Source organism: Mirounga leonina, unplaced genomic scaffold, assembly GCF_011800145.1.
Source record: "Mirounga leonina isolate KUSES-001 unplaced genomic scaffold, KU_Mleo_1.0 Mir_168, whole genome shotgun sequence".
Lineage (NCBI taxonomy): Eukaryota > Metazoa > Chordata > Mammalia > Carnivora > Phocidae > Mirounga > Mirounga leonina.
This window is the reverse complement of record NW_023270426.1, coordinates 11,854,317-11,868,868: the sequence shown is the minus strand read 5'-3', so window position 1 is coordinate 11,868,868 and position 14,552 is coordinate 11,854,317. Positions and strand designations below refer to the sequence as shown.

The 14,552-nt window shown below is 41.9% G+C and overlaps 1 long non-coding RNA gene across 3 annotated transcripts in view; it reads left to right on the top strand.

The window, feature by feature from the left end:
• LOC118016583 overlaps positions 1–14,552 on the top strand; it is a 452,221-nt gene that overhangs the window by 82,223 nt on the left and 355,446 nt on the right. The window contains exon 3 of one of the 3 annotated variants that reach the window (XR_004680866.1): positions 12,682–14,357. The exons of the other annotated variants lie outside the window; for them this stretch is intronic. This is a non-coding gene — a long non-coding RNA (uncharacterized LOC118016583). Of the gene's footprint in view, positions 1–12,681; positions 14,358–14,552 lie in introns of those variants that run through there. 3 annotated transcript variants of the gene reach the window in all.

The window sequence follows — 14,552 nt, the reverse complement described above, 5'->3', positions numbered from 1 at the left end:
ATCACGAATGAAAACTGAGAGTTGGGGCATCTGTCACTTATCACTGGCACATTAGGCTGACTTTTCTGTCCCAGTTATTAGAGACAAAGCCACTTTCACAACCATGTGGTGTTGTGGCTTGGCTAACATTTTAATTGCGTTTGGAGCTTAGAAGGGGAGCTTGGAACTATAAATTTAAACTGAGACCAATCTGGGGTGACGGAGGAGGTCAGAAAATTCTGAAGGGGGGGTCACTTATGGGAATAGAATCTGAGTGCTCCAGATTTTTAGCTGTCATGTATCTGAAGCAATCTCTGTCACGCCTTGTCCACGGATGAGATTCGTGTAGCCAACAGAGATTTTCTTAAAAATTGCGTTAGACTCCAACAATAAAAAAGGATTTCTGAGGTCTTTTGGGAAACAGAATCTCCAGAGGATGGGCTGATGTGCCCAGCTGTAGGATTGGTGGGGGTGTGTGGTGTTCCGTTGGCTCCCGGTCCCACTGGGTAAGTTTCACTCACGTACCAGCCCGGACCCTGGGGCCGTCTCTGTTTGTAGCTTCTGCCCTACAGCTTCTAGATTTTGGTGGGAGAAGATAAAAATGAAAGCTGTTGGTGCTGGAAAAGAGACTTGAAAACATCTAGTCTGGTCTCCTCTTTTCAAGAAATGAAAAAGAAAGCCCAACTTGCCCAAGGTCTCTACTTAGGGAAAACCAGAGCTAGAGGACTTGTTGCAAGTCTGTGTATTTACTTGGGGATGGTTTATTTGTTTATTTATTTTTAAAGATTTTATTTATTTATTTGATATATAGAGAGAGACAGCGAGAGAGGGAACACAAGCAGGGGGAGTGGGAGAGGGAGAGGCAGGCTTCCCACTGAGCAGGGAGCCCGATGCGGGGCTCGATCCCGGGATCCTGAGATCATGACCTGAGCCGAAGGCAGACGCTTAACGACTGAGCCACCCAGGCATCCCTTGGGGGTGGTTTAGATTTCAGGTGAGTTATTGACCCAGAAGGTGCCTTACTTGCTGAATTTGTACAAAGGTTCTAGAGCTGCCTTTAACTTTCTTGGAAAAATACTTAATGTAGGTTTTAACATTCCACATGCACGGCAAACATGAGTACAGTAGGACATAAAAGCCATACAGTCTCCAAATAAATGGAACAAGGAATTTCTTGGCTATTCTGCATCTGTTCTGTACTGTCCAGTATGGTAGATCCTACCCACATTTGGCTATTTAGATTTATATTTAAATTAGTTGAAATTAAATACAATTCAGTTTCTTTGGCTCACTGGTCACATTCAAGGGCTCAATAGACACATGTAGTAACTACTGTACTGGACAGCCTCGATTTAGAACATTTCCAGTATCGTAGAAAGTTCTGTTGGACAGCATTGATATGGTTAAAGATGTCTTTTCTTTCTTTTTTTTTAAGGATTTATTTATTTATTTGAGAGAGAGAGAGCTAGCAGCGGGGAGGGGCAGAGGGAGAGGAAGGGAGAGAATCTCCAGCAGACTCCCCGCTGAGCCTGGAGCTGGATGCAGGCTCCATTCCATGAACGTGAGATCATGACCTGAGCCGAAGTCAAGAGTCAGACACCTAACGGACTGAGCCTCCCGGGCGCACCTTCTTTTCTTTTCTTTTCTTTTTTTTCTTTTGAGACCATTCCTGTAGCCTTATCTTGCTCTCTGTGATAAACAGAATTAATCAGCATTACTTAGTGGGCAAGGGTGGGGAATTAAAACTAGGGAATGTTCGGTGAAATAAGAAATTTCTGTGTTAAAGAAAGGAATAAAATGCATCAAATGCAGATGGTGGAGCAAGATATGCTTCGCCCTGAAATGAGGACCAGTTGGGTAGACTTGACGTTTTAAGAGCTGAGCCTGACAGGTCATTTCTCTAAGCTTCACGCCGTTGCTGCGGGTACGAGTTTGCCCATGTGTAAGTACTTCCGCACATGGTTGTCTCGGACGGCAACTGGTAACGCCTGCCTAGGTTCCCTCCACCCTCCCTTGGTACCGGCAACGGGGACCTTCCATGCAGTTTCCATGGGGATCTCAACCTAGGAAATTGCATCCCGAGCAAAACAACATAATACTGGGAAGAGTTGGATTTGACTCATGCTTTTGGTGATTGTGGAGGGACTGTCTGTTCTTTCCCATCATTACCCTGCTTTTCATCCTTTTCTGAGATCCAGTTGCTCATCTTTCTTGCCCTTCCATTTCATATACTGTTTTGTTTCCTTCCACAAACCTAATTTTTTTTCTTTGCTAATATTAGCCAGAACCCATTTTTGTTACATTGACCCAAATAATCCAAACCAACATGATGTTGTTACTTGGCTGTCATGGTGGATGGAAGTGGGTTTGTAGGGTGGGTGGGAAAAGAGGGATTCTTCCAGGAGCAAAACAAAACAAAACAAAAAGAATGAAGGAAACCATAAGAACACAGTGAGTTTGAGGGGTGCCTGGCTGACTCAGTAGGAAGAGCATTTGACTCTTGGTCTTGGGGTTGTGAGTTCGAGCCCCACATTGGGGATTACTTAAATAAATTAAAAAAAAAAAACTTAAAAAAAATAAAAAGAACACAGTGACTTTGAGTAGATGGTACAAAATTTGTATGTGGTGAGCTGTTGTGAGAGAGGAAAAGAATTCATTTCAATCCATAATGTTCATATTTGGTCCTAGGAACAGGGAGAATGGCTGCCCCATACTTTGCACCCTCTGGCTGATACCCTAGCACCGGACCCATTCTCTTAACTTGTATTGATCTCATTTTAGTTCAAGTCCTTATCCCCTCATACCCAGAGAGGTCTGCAATGGTCTAAATGCTTTCCCTTCAGTCTGATCCTTCATAGAGTTTACCTACATGTACCTCCAATGTAACTATCCACCAGCATTTGCTGAGCATTTAAAACCACGTCCTCGTCTGTGTACTCTGGGAAGCCCAGGATTCATAAGGCTGCTTTGGAGCATTACGTGAACCAGATTGTATAAAAGGAGATTAATGTCCTTGGGGTCGAGGTATTGAAATGCAAAGGGTGGATTCTGGGCCTGCGGTTTTAAGCAATCCCAGATTCAGAAAATGGGGGGCTCTTCATGTACTAATGCTAATCCCCGTACTCCTAATTCCACTGGTTGGCTGGGAGTGTTTTATTTTTTGTCCCGAAGGCCTTCACTGTCTTTTCCTGATTCCTTACGCCCTCTGAGTTTTATTGTATTTCTGTTGATTGCCAGCATATTTTCTAACGAGGGCAGAGGGGGTCTTGTAGTATCCTTGGCTGTGCCTTTTCAATAAGCTGCAGTTGGCTACTGCAGATGTTTCTGTGTTTGCACAGAGTGTGGTGGAGTTTCCTGTTAGGAGCCAGAGCACAGAGAGGGGAAACCTTCAAATTCACAGCGCACCAGGGGGACATTTATGGGGCTTATCTGAAATGCTGCACAATCAAAGTGCACTGAGTTTCAGGGGGTGCGGACCAGTATGCATGCATTCATAAGGAATTTTTGTGGGTTACAAATATTGGGTTGTGTACTGGAGTCTCATGTTTAGCGACCCTCCAGTTTTATAATTAGTATCCCTTCCTTCCCCATCTTGATTCCCATCAATTACTATTAAAAAAAAAATGGCACAACAAACCAAACAGAAATCCTACAGGTAAGTGAAGAACCTCATCAATCATACTGTTAAGCTTTTGTTGCTATATTCCTACTAAAGTGTTGCTGCCTTTTGCTTTACTAATTTTGAGGACTAAACCGGGCAAATGTGTGCATCCACCAAGCATATGCTGGTGAATTAACAGCCAAACTCAAATCAGGGTCTTGAACATCAGTAACTACATAAATCAATAGAAAAATGGGAGGATTATTTAGGCTGATCCACTTTATGATGAAGAGAAGTTACTCATCATTGTCTGAGGTTTGCAAAATGAGAGAGTGCCTCCAAATACACAACATGGTGGTATGATACTGTTTTTAAGTCCCAGTATCACTATGTGTGGTTCAGTGGCAGTTACTGGAATCAAAGAGGAAATACAATCGATAAACCTAGTTGAGGGCAGAAGCCCTGGTTCCATGATAGAGAACCAGCCTGGAGGTCAGTATTGCTCATGTCATCAGATGAAGGTCATGGGCATCCATGGGTAGGCGTCCGTGGGTAGGCTCCTCTGGTAGGCTGTATTTCTCAGGTGTCCAATCCATGCCTAGAAGACAGCTGATCATAGATGGTGGTTATATTAATTCTTGGTGCTGAGAACATCTAATGGCATTGGGCAAGGACAGCTGCAATATAAGGTCATGTTCCTGTCCTCCATTTCATGCTGTACCTGATTTTTTCTCTCCCTGTAACATTGATTGATTCGGTAACGTGGAATGTTTGCTTTCCAGCTGACAGATCTAATTGTAAATAAACAGCCGCTAGCTGCATTTAGACAGTGGATGGTGTCAGCAGGTACAGGAGCAGGTTGTGCAGGATGATTGAAGGCCTGTGCAGCGCAGTGTGTGGGAGGCTGGGGAAAGAGACACGGGCGGGAACACGGCAGGTCCGAAGTCCTCCGTGCATCAGTCTGATCTCAAGACAAAGCATTTTAATTTACGGTAAAGTAGGAACGAGTATGTAGATTGTGAGGGCCTTTGGTAGCCATTGATATGGACTGAATGTGAGAAAAATGGGGGCCCTCTCTTATCCAGGAGTCTCTGCTTTTGAAGGGTGGAATCAGATATTGGACTAATTCTTCAGGATTGTTTCCCTGGACAAGGTAGATTTGAAAATTCTGAATGAAAGTGGCAAGAAGTTGAATGTGTGGAGGAGAATTCTTCCTGGTCTATGAGAGGATGTGAAAAGAGCACAGTAGCAATACTAAAACCACCAGGATCTCAGTCCATGTCATTGCCTAGTTCAACCCCGACATCCTCAGATATGGACATGGAGCACAGGGGAAGAGAATGGTTCCAGAGACACTTAGTATTTTAGAGACTGAACAAAAACCCTTGAAAGCTTAGGGAGGATCATCGCAAGCATCACCTGTTAGCATTGGTGTTAGCCAAAGTTGTCACATCTCGTGTCACCTGAGCCAAAGATCCACAGTGATTGTCCTTTTCTTTGCTCTCCTGTTGGTGGGGGGGTGTCTCACGTGACCAATGCCTGCCCATGACTATTGATGTCAGTCTGTCTCCCATCTTCCTTGAGTAGACATGCCCCTTTCCGTGGCTCAGAATAATCGTAGGCATACCTCATTTTACCTCCCCTTGTACCTAGACTGGACAGTTAAAAGATGAATGTCGGTGTGGGATGGAAATTCCCCATGGCTAGCCAAGGAGGGACCAAGGAGCCACTGAATGGAGCCAGGTCAAGGCATCCTTCTGAGCCAGGACAGTGGTGAGACATTCTTCCTCATTATAGAACTAAGGATGCAAAATGAGCATAAAACAAGGAAAATCTCAGTTATACTACAGGACCAGCAGCAAGAATGAGTGAATGAGTGGAGAGGGGGTTAGGTGTGAAGTACCTGGTAGCATCTGAAAGGTTTAAAGCATCTCTCAATCCCAGCCTTCAGCGGTTCCCTAGCCCTAGCTAAAGTGAAGAGAGGCTCTGGGCAGAGCAACACCAAAATCTTGGGTAAGTTTGGAGGAATGACATGGATGCTAGAGACTGACCTAGACTGACCTCCTGTGTTCTTCCTGAATTCTCCTTGGTTTTTGTCACAGACCATCCTAGAAATAGTGGCCCTCTTTCTTGCACTTTACGTCAGAATATCCAGGTTTTTTATGTTCTCTTTTTCCTCCTCCCTGTACTGCCTTTTCTGTTTATCAATTTGTTGTTATTGTTGTTGTTGTTACAAATACCATTTAGGTCTCTCCAACCTTTCCTCTAGTTTTTTGTTTTTTATTTTTTATTCTTACCTGTCTCACCAGAGGCCTCCTCCCCTTTCAAGTCTATTTTCCTGTTCACATCTCCTCTCAGCCATTCACAAAACATATTGGCATGTTAAAAATCAACCCACATGGGGCCCCTGGGTGGCTCAATCAGTTAAGCGACCAACTCTTGATTTCTGCCCAGGGAATGATCTCAGGGTCATGAGATGGAGCCCTGCCTTGGCGGGCTCCTGGTCAGTGGGAGTCTGCTTGTCCCTCTCCATTGGCTCCTCCCCTCTGCTGGCTCTCTCTTTCTCAAATAAATAAATAAATGAAATCTTAAAAAAAAAAAAAGGTCAACTCACAAATTCCCTGGAGGGAAACTGTTTTCTTCCCTAAGACATTTTATATGAGGGTGTGGGGAGAGGTAGAGGAAGCCTACTGGTTATCTCTTTAATCATTGAAACCCACAAGGGGGGCACTTACCATTCTCTGCATTCAACAGCCGACCAACCTAGGCTACTAGAGATGAGTAACTGGCCCATGCCTGCAGAGCTAATGATGGAACGGTCTGCATTGCTTTCTGCTGGGCTCTGAAGGCCGCTCTATTACTCATGGGGAAGGGTTCAGACACTTTCTAGAGGCCAATTGTCTTAGCCATGTCTAGTCTTCTCGGAGTCCATCAGCTATGGAGAAGGAGAACAGCTTCTGTTGTAAACTGTGTGTCATATTCTACTTTATAAAAGGCTGTTGGTGTGGCTCCAGTTTATTCTACTTCTGGAATAGCCCGATGATCTGCAATGACAAGGATTTGAATCTATAATCTGAATTTACTTAACAAGATAATTAAATATTTAAAGTCCGTTCATTTAGGGGCCAGAAGGGATTATAGATAGCACACTCACAGATTTCCGTCTGTATATTAGTATGCACAGCAGCTCATTCTTAATTTTGGCTATGGCTGTTTTTCAGTTCTCCTATCTCTGCATTTGCCATGGCAATTAGGGCTGGAGGAAGCTTGTGGTGTCCTTGGAACTGAGAAGGAAGAGAAATTATGACACTAAATAATACCAAATGGGCCTAGTCCTCGTTGCAGGAGAAACCACTCAGAAAAGTTAATTAAACTCAGGAAATAGGCTGCAAGATAATTAAGTTTAGGCCTAATTTTACACTGCAGGCGTTCTATATTGTTTTTGCAAGGGTCCAAAGGAACATGAGATAGAAAATCTCCAGGTTGTGGGCTAGATTCATAAAGGATCATTATCTGCAGTTAAATGGCCAGATAAGATGGTAATGTGTGGGCAGCAAATTGTATTTTGTAAGGTAAAAGTGATAATTATGCTGCACATATAAGACATTTATAATTTCTTTTAATTATCCGTAGAGGGGAGAGTTGTCAGTGTATCTGGTGTAGGAAATGATAAATGTATAAACCCCACATTCAAGACATAAGACATTATATTTTCTAAAATAATGGTTGATAATCAACTCCTTAGTGTACTGTGGGAGCTTAGGTGTATTTTAAACCCTAAGGCTGGAGGCAGCCTGGATCGCTACCTTATTACCTTGTGTGTGACGGAATAAAAAAAAAACCTGTCGCAAAACCAGAGTAAATATGCATCATCTCTCTTTGGAGCGCGTGTCCCCATTAGAGGACAGGATGTTTGCGTTCTGACTTGACTTGCTTTTCACGAAGTCCTGCAGGCTGTTACTCAGTACCTCGTGGCCTTCAAGGGCATCGACAGTTGATTAAATTTTCAATTGTCTAGTGTTTATCCTGGTTTTCTTATGCCTGATGTGAACTCGGTACTGCTTTTGGATGAAGCAGAGAATTTATTTAAAAATCGATCTGTAATTTGCCATGTTCCTTTCATCTAGTTTTTTTTTTTTTCTTTGCTTAAAAAAACCCCCAAAGAACATTATTCTGTCGGACAAAAGGAAATAAACCGAATTCTATCTGTTGGCTGCCAAAATGAATCGAGTCAAATTTATTTCTTATTTACTCTTTTTGGGAAGTTCTGAGTCAAGCCAACTTGCCTTTGGTGAAATTTGATCAGTGGCCATTCTTAACGCTCAATGCTATACTATTTCCCCTGCTGACTGACCCCGAAAGGGACTCTTCATGGCTCTTTCTGACATTGTGTATAGCTTCACTGACATTTTGCAGGTCACCTGGAGCTTCCAAATGCATTTAGAGGTAAAGAAGTCACCAGAAAAAACAGGTATCAATGTAACAGTTGCTAATTCTCATGATTTTGATCTAGAAGCCCCAAGCTGAGGGCATTTGGCACTGGGTGGCCCCATGTTCCATCAGAGGTTTACAAGGAAGAGCCAGACCTCCACCCCTTTCCGTATTCATTAAGAAGGAGCTCCTACTCTGCTCCCCAGCAAGGCTCTGGAAGTGAAGAGCAGAGTTGACAGAAAGAAAGCATCTCTTTGCATCCTGAGCGGACTTCGTGGAGAGTCTGTGGTATTGCGCTCCCTCTCTGTCCATCCAAACTGCTGATTGGGATGACGGGAGCAAAGAAAGGGTAGCAGCTGCAGTTCGAAGAATGGTCGAATGTCCCCATTCTTAGAAAACCATCTGGCATGGAATTAGACAAGTAGCTAAGGAAGAAACGCATGGCTCTTATACCATACCTGGCTTGTATGGGTACGTAACTACACTCCCCACACCCACCTGCCTGCTGCCTGTTTTAAATGAGATCTGCAAATGAAGACCATATCATCCAATCCTGGCATTGGCCCCAGAGAGTTCATGGCACTGGCCCCATAGAATGTCAGTGTGAGTCAGAATACTTCTTCCACGGCATCAGTTCTGATTGCCTTGCTGTACACTCTGTGGCCCCAGAGGTTGCTCAGTCACAGCATCTTGGACCCCCCCCCCCAACTAACGAAAGGTCCACCAGCTGCTGACAAAGCAATGACTTCAAGGTGACCGCTGTCTTGCCACGGCCCTGAGGTGAGGGGCTGGGGAGTGCCTTAACCCCAGGCTTGACTTCAGGGGATCTTGCCCATGCCCATCCTTGCTAGGACACTGGACTTCATACCCATGTTGGAATCCACTGGGCATGGAACAATATAGCGTGCTCTCCTTTGGAAAATTACTAGACGCAGGATTAGACCCACTTGGAACTCACCAGGAAAAGCCCAGCCCATTCTGAAGGAGATACCATCGAATATCTTCGTTTGCGGTTTGGAGGGTGAGGCGGTGAGCCCAGGAAAAGAGGTGCTTCTCATGCCTGAAGTAGGAAAAACAGAGCCATCCGTTTCCCTGACATAATTATCTTTTCATCTGTTTGAGTCAAGGAGGATGCCAACTGCCATAGAAGAATGGACTCGAGTAATTTAAAACAGCTGTAGATGGAAATTCTAAAAGGACACTGCTTCCCACGACTTGGGTGCTCATCTGGAGAGTTAATGCAAAATCATACAGATTGCTGGACGTAATCTGAGAGGCCTCTAGCATCATTAAAGACCTGAAAGATGCCAGGTATTTTGCCCTTTGTCTTCTCCATGTGATCATTTTAAATGATTTTGAGGGACTAACTATAGGTTGCCACTGACATAATGAAACTCCTCCTACTGTTGTTAATACAGGATCTGAGGTCATTTTGTTTCTGGAAAAGATATACAGTGTGCCCTGTAATATTTGTTAACAGATTTGACCAGTGCATCCCCACCAGTGATTTGCATCTACCTGCGTAGGACAGTCATACACTTTCACTGTCTTGCCCCAAGGGTGTGTAAATTTTCTTGCTCTCTGTCACACTGTTGAAGGAAGGGATTTTTAAATCACTTGGAAACGTGAAGGCTTTGCTTTCACCTATTACAGAGCTGATGTTTTAATTAGGAGAAACAGCAAAGCTGTTTTCTCCTTCTTATTAAGCTTATGACCTTGGCAGTGACCATGAGTAAGGGACGGAAGCAGATTGCAGGATGGGCAGGTGTTTGGCAGCTGCAGAGAAGCAGGCTTCCTTGTGATCTGGCTTACGGTCTGGCAACAACTCCTGTTGCCGTATACACATTGGAAATATGACTCCTGGAAGGGGGAAGAGGTGGGGAGGTTCTGTCCGTTATGACTTGGGGTAAGCACATAAATTATTTGACTTGGCTTTACAGGAAAGGGTGACTCCCCCAAAATGGTGGCAGATTTGTGATCGTGCAGGTGACTTGGGTCCCGTAATGGGTTTGGATTTTGAAAGGAAACTTAGATATTTCCTCAGTCCATCTTCTCTAGGTAGAAATGAAGGCCAAGAGAAATTAAAGTTATGGCAGAGTTGTGCTAAGATCTACATTTCCTGATTGCTGTTTTTAGTGCATTTCTGGTGACTCCGTTTGAATATTCTCCATAAAGTCTTAAGATAATATCACTGAAAAAAATCACTTCTGTATTGATAACTATTGACTGGTATGAAGAACAAGTGATCACAACTGTGCCTTCTAACAAAGTGTTACTGTTGACACCTTTTAGTTGCGAGAGGTGGCATGGCATCTGGCCCAGATCTCCTGGGATAATAGACCAGGCCTACCCCCTGACTAATTCATGGTAGGTCTTTGGCTCCTTCTTCATCTCCCTGGGCTTCAGTGTCCTCATCTGTAAAATGTGTGAACTAAATAAAATAACATGTAAAACAGTAGATTGTCTAGCACAAGGCACGTGACTATTAGGTGTTAGCCAATATCATTGACCTATACTATGTTATTTATTTATTTTAATGGATCAAAGATCAGAAGGTATAAAAGTGTAGAGAGTGAAAAGTCTGCCTCCCTGCTCTGTCTGCCCGACATTCAGATCCCCCCCCACAACTGGCATTTATTTTTCTTCTGTCTCCTTCCAGTGAATTTATATGTAAATAAGCAAATATGAATATATATCCTCCCCACTTTGTTTTCCAAATGGTAGCACACTATACACCATGTTCTGCCCTTGTTTTTTTTTTTTTTTTTTAAGATTTATTTATTTATTTGAGAGAGAGAGTGTATGAGCGGGAAGGGTAGAGGGAGAGGGAGAGACAATCTCAAGCAGATTCCCCATGGAGCACAGAGCCCCATGGGGGGCTCAATCCCACAGCCCTCAGATCATGACCTGAGCTGAAACCAAGAGTCACACGCTCAACCGACTGTGCCACCAGGCGCTCCTGCCCTTGCTTTTTTTTTTTTTAAAGATTTTATTTATTTATTTGAGAGAGAGAGAATGAGAGAGAGCACATGAGAGGGGGGAGGGTCAGAGGGAGAAGCAGACTCCCCACCGAGCAGGGAGCCCGACATGGGACTCGATCCCGGGACTCCAGGATCATGACCTGAGTCGAAGGCAGTCGCTTAACCAACTGAGCCACCCAGGCGCCCGCTTCTTTAAAAATTTTACTTAATAATGTTTTTTTTTAAATTTTATTTTTAAAGGTTTTATTTATTTATTTGACAGAGAGAGATTGAGAGCACAAGCAGGGGGAGTGGCAGAGAGAGAGGGAGAAGCAGACTCCCCACTGAGCAAGGAGCCCCATGTGGGGCTTGATCCCAGGACCCTGGGATTATGACCTGAGCCAAAGGCAGACGCTTAACCAACTGAGCCACCCAGGTGCCCCTTATTTAATAATGTGTTTGAGCTGATATATGTAAGGAGGACCTTACTCCAATCTCTTTGTCATACTACATGGAAAGGATTTACTGTAATTTATCTTACTTGATGCCTGTTCATGGACATTTAGGTTAATACTCATCTTCCGCTATTATTAACCATCCTGCAACAAAGAACCTTGGACATATGTTATTTGCATATGTCTGTAGGATTAATTTCTAGAAGTGGCATTGCTGGGTTAAAGGGTATGTGCATTTTAAATTTTGGCAGGTATTGCCAAATGGCCCTCCACGGGGGTTGTATCCATTTAGAGCCTCACAGCACTGAATGAAAGTGACTTTCTCCCCTGCCAAGGCAGTGTATTATCAAACTTCAGGGTATTTGCCGATCTGATAAAGGAAAAGTGTTGTTTCTGTGTAGTTTTGATTTACATTTCTCTTACTATAAGTGAAAATGAACATTGCTTTCATTTTATATGAATTTGCATATATTTTTAAAATTTTTAAATTTTTTTTAGGTTTTACTTATTTATTCATAAGAGACAGCGAGAGAGAGAGGCAGAGGGAGAAGCAGGCTCCCCGCTGAGCAGGGAACCTGATGCGGGACTTGATCCCAGGACCCTGGGATCATGACCTGAGCCGAAGGCAGACGCTTAACCATCTGAGCCACCCAGGCACCCTGCATATATTTTTTTTAAACATTAAAAGTAATTATCAAAATGAAAACATGTACATATTAAGTTCAAAGGTTATGGAAGGGAATAAAAAGATAAATACAACTTTTTTTCTCATCTCCCGTCTGATGAAATCTGCTTCCTAGAGATAACCATTATTAAGTTTCTTTTATAGTTTTGCATAAATTTTATGTGTGTGTGTGAACATTTATGTGTATATTCTTTATTTAACAAAGAATATACACATCAACCGATACCTAATGTTTACCATTTTGCTTTTCTTATTTGGATGCATTTTCTCATTTGTATTCATAGAATCATTTCTTTTTTCAGTGACTACGTATCTTTCCTTGGTCTCTTAAGTATGTACATTCCCCTCAAGATGATTCATTGGGTCATGGGAAGAAAATATTATTAGCTCTTCCACTTATGCTTATCTTATTGAAAAGTCAAAATTTCTGGTGTCTATTTTGTAACATACACATGATATTATCAAGTTTCTAATTCATGTTATGTATATAATTGGAAAATATAATTTATGTTTTCATATCAGACATGTGTATTTAAATTCTCTCTCTCTCTCTTTTTTTTTTAACTGAAGGAGTTTGCTATAAAAAATGTTTGGAAATGATGGCCATACTTCCTTTAACCAGCCTTTCATTAATAGACATTTAAGTTTTTTGCTGTAGTGACTTTAAGATACATCCACACATTCTTTGACATTCCTTTTCTCCAAGATGGAGCCTAATTTCTGTCCCCTTGAGTGTGGGCTAGATTTGGTGATTCACTTCCAAAGAACAGAATATGGTAGAAATGGCAGTGTGTGACTTCTGAGACAGTCGTATAAGACATTGTGGCTTTGCCCTGGAACTTGGATCATGGTCTACATGTTCTATGTAGGACATCAGCCGCCATGTTGTAAGGGCACTCAAGCAATCCTCTGGAGAGGAAGCCAGTCTTTCACCAAAAGCCAGAACCACCATGTCACCTTGGATGTGGACCCTTCAGCTCTAGTGAAGCCTTCAGATGACTGCAGCCCCATGAAGGAACCAGAGACAAACTATCCTGTTGCAGTTTTCCTAAATTTCTGACCTGTAGAAACCATGGAAGATAGTAAATGTTTACTGTGGTTTTAAGCAGCTACATTTTCAGAAATTTTGTTATGTATTTCTGTAATAGATAAGTAATGTACTTCTTATCTTTTATTATTATAAATATTCCAGTAAAGAAATTTGTGTGTGTTTGTATTTATGTATTTATATACAATTGCACTCTTGTGTGAACGTATTTGTGGGTTAAATTCCTGGATATAGAATTTTTGAATCTAAGGGTTTGTATCCTAAACATTTTGATATATTTTGATATATATGACCTGTTATCTTCCAAAAAGTAAATACATTTATACCTCCCTTTGCCCACAATATTCCTAACACTGGGTATTAAGGATTTTTAATTTTTGCCAAACTGGTAGATATTTGTTTTAATTAACATCTCTTTAGGTGGCAAGTTGAATATTTATGTGACTGGTCATTTGTAGGTTATATGTTTGCCTCTTTTTCATTCTGGTTCTTAGCCTTTTTATTGTTGATGTGTAAGTGCTCTTTGTAGTTGAAAATTTTTTTCATTACAGTGCAGCAAATCATTCTTCCAAGTTTTCTCTGTGTTTTAAGTGTCTATTAAACTTTTTTTCTGTATAAATTTATTTTTACCAAATAGGTGACCAAATTTATTTATCTTTTTATTTATGGATTCTGGAGTTGTGACATGTTTGGAAAGGCTTTCTTCATTCCAATACTCTATTAAATCCATGGATTTGTGTGGTATTTCTATTTTTTTTAAAGCATTCCAAATGTGTGATCCATTTGGGACTAACTTGGAGTAAACAGCAAGGTAGGTGTCTCACTTCCAATTCTTTTTTTCTTTTAAATAACTAATAAGTTGTCTGCACACTTTTTCTGGTCTAGCATTTTCTAATGGAGATATCTCCTTTATCAGATGATAAATGAGCAATAATACCTAGGTCTTTTTCTACATTTTAAAATTCTGTTCTATTGATCCATTTCTCTCTTGGTGCAATACCATATTGTTTTAATTATTATAGTTTCATAATACACAGTTGATCCTTCCTTGAACAATGTCGGGGTTGGGCACCAACCCCCTGTGAGGTTGAAATCTGCCTGTAACTCTAGGCTCCCCCAAAACTTACCACTTACAGTCTACTGTTGACCAGAAACCTTACTGACAACAAAAGATTAACATATATTTGTTATATGTATTATATACTGCATTCTTACAATAAAGTAAGCTAGAGAAAAGAAAAAAATTTTTTTAAAGATTTTTATTTATTTAAGAGAGAGAGAGAGATAGAGAGAGCACAAGCAGGGGGAGGGGGGAGAGGAAGAAGCAGGTTCCCCGACATGGGGCTTGATCCCAGGACCCCGGGATCATGACTTGACCTGAAGGCAGATGCTT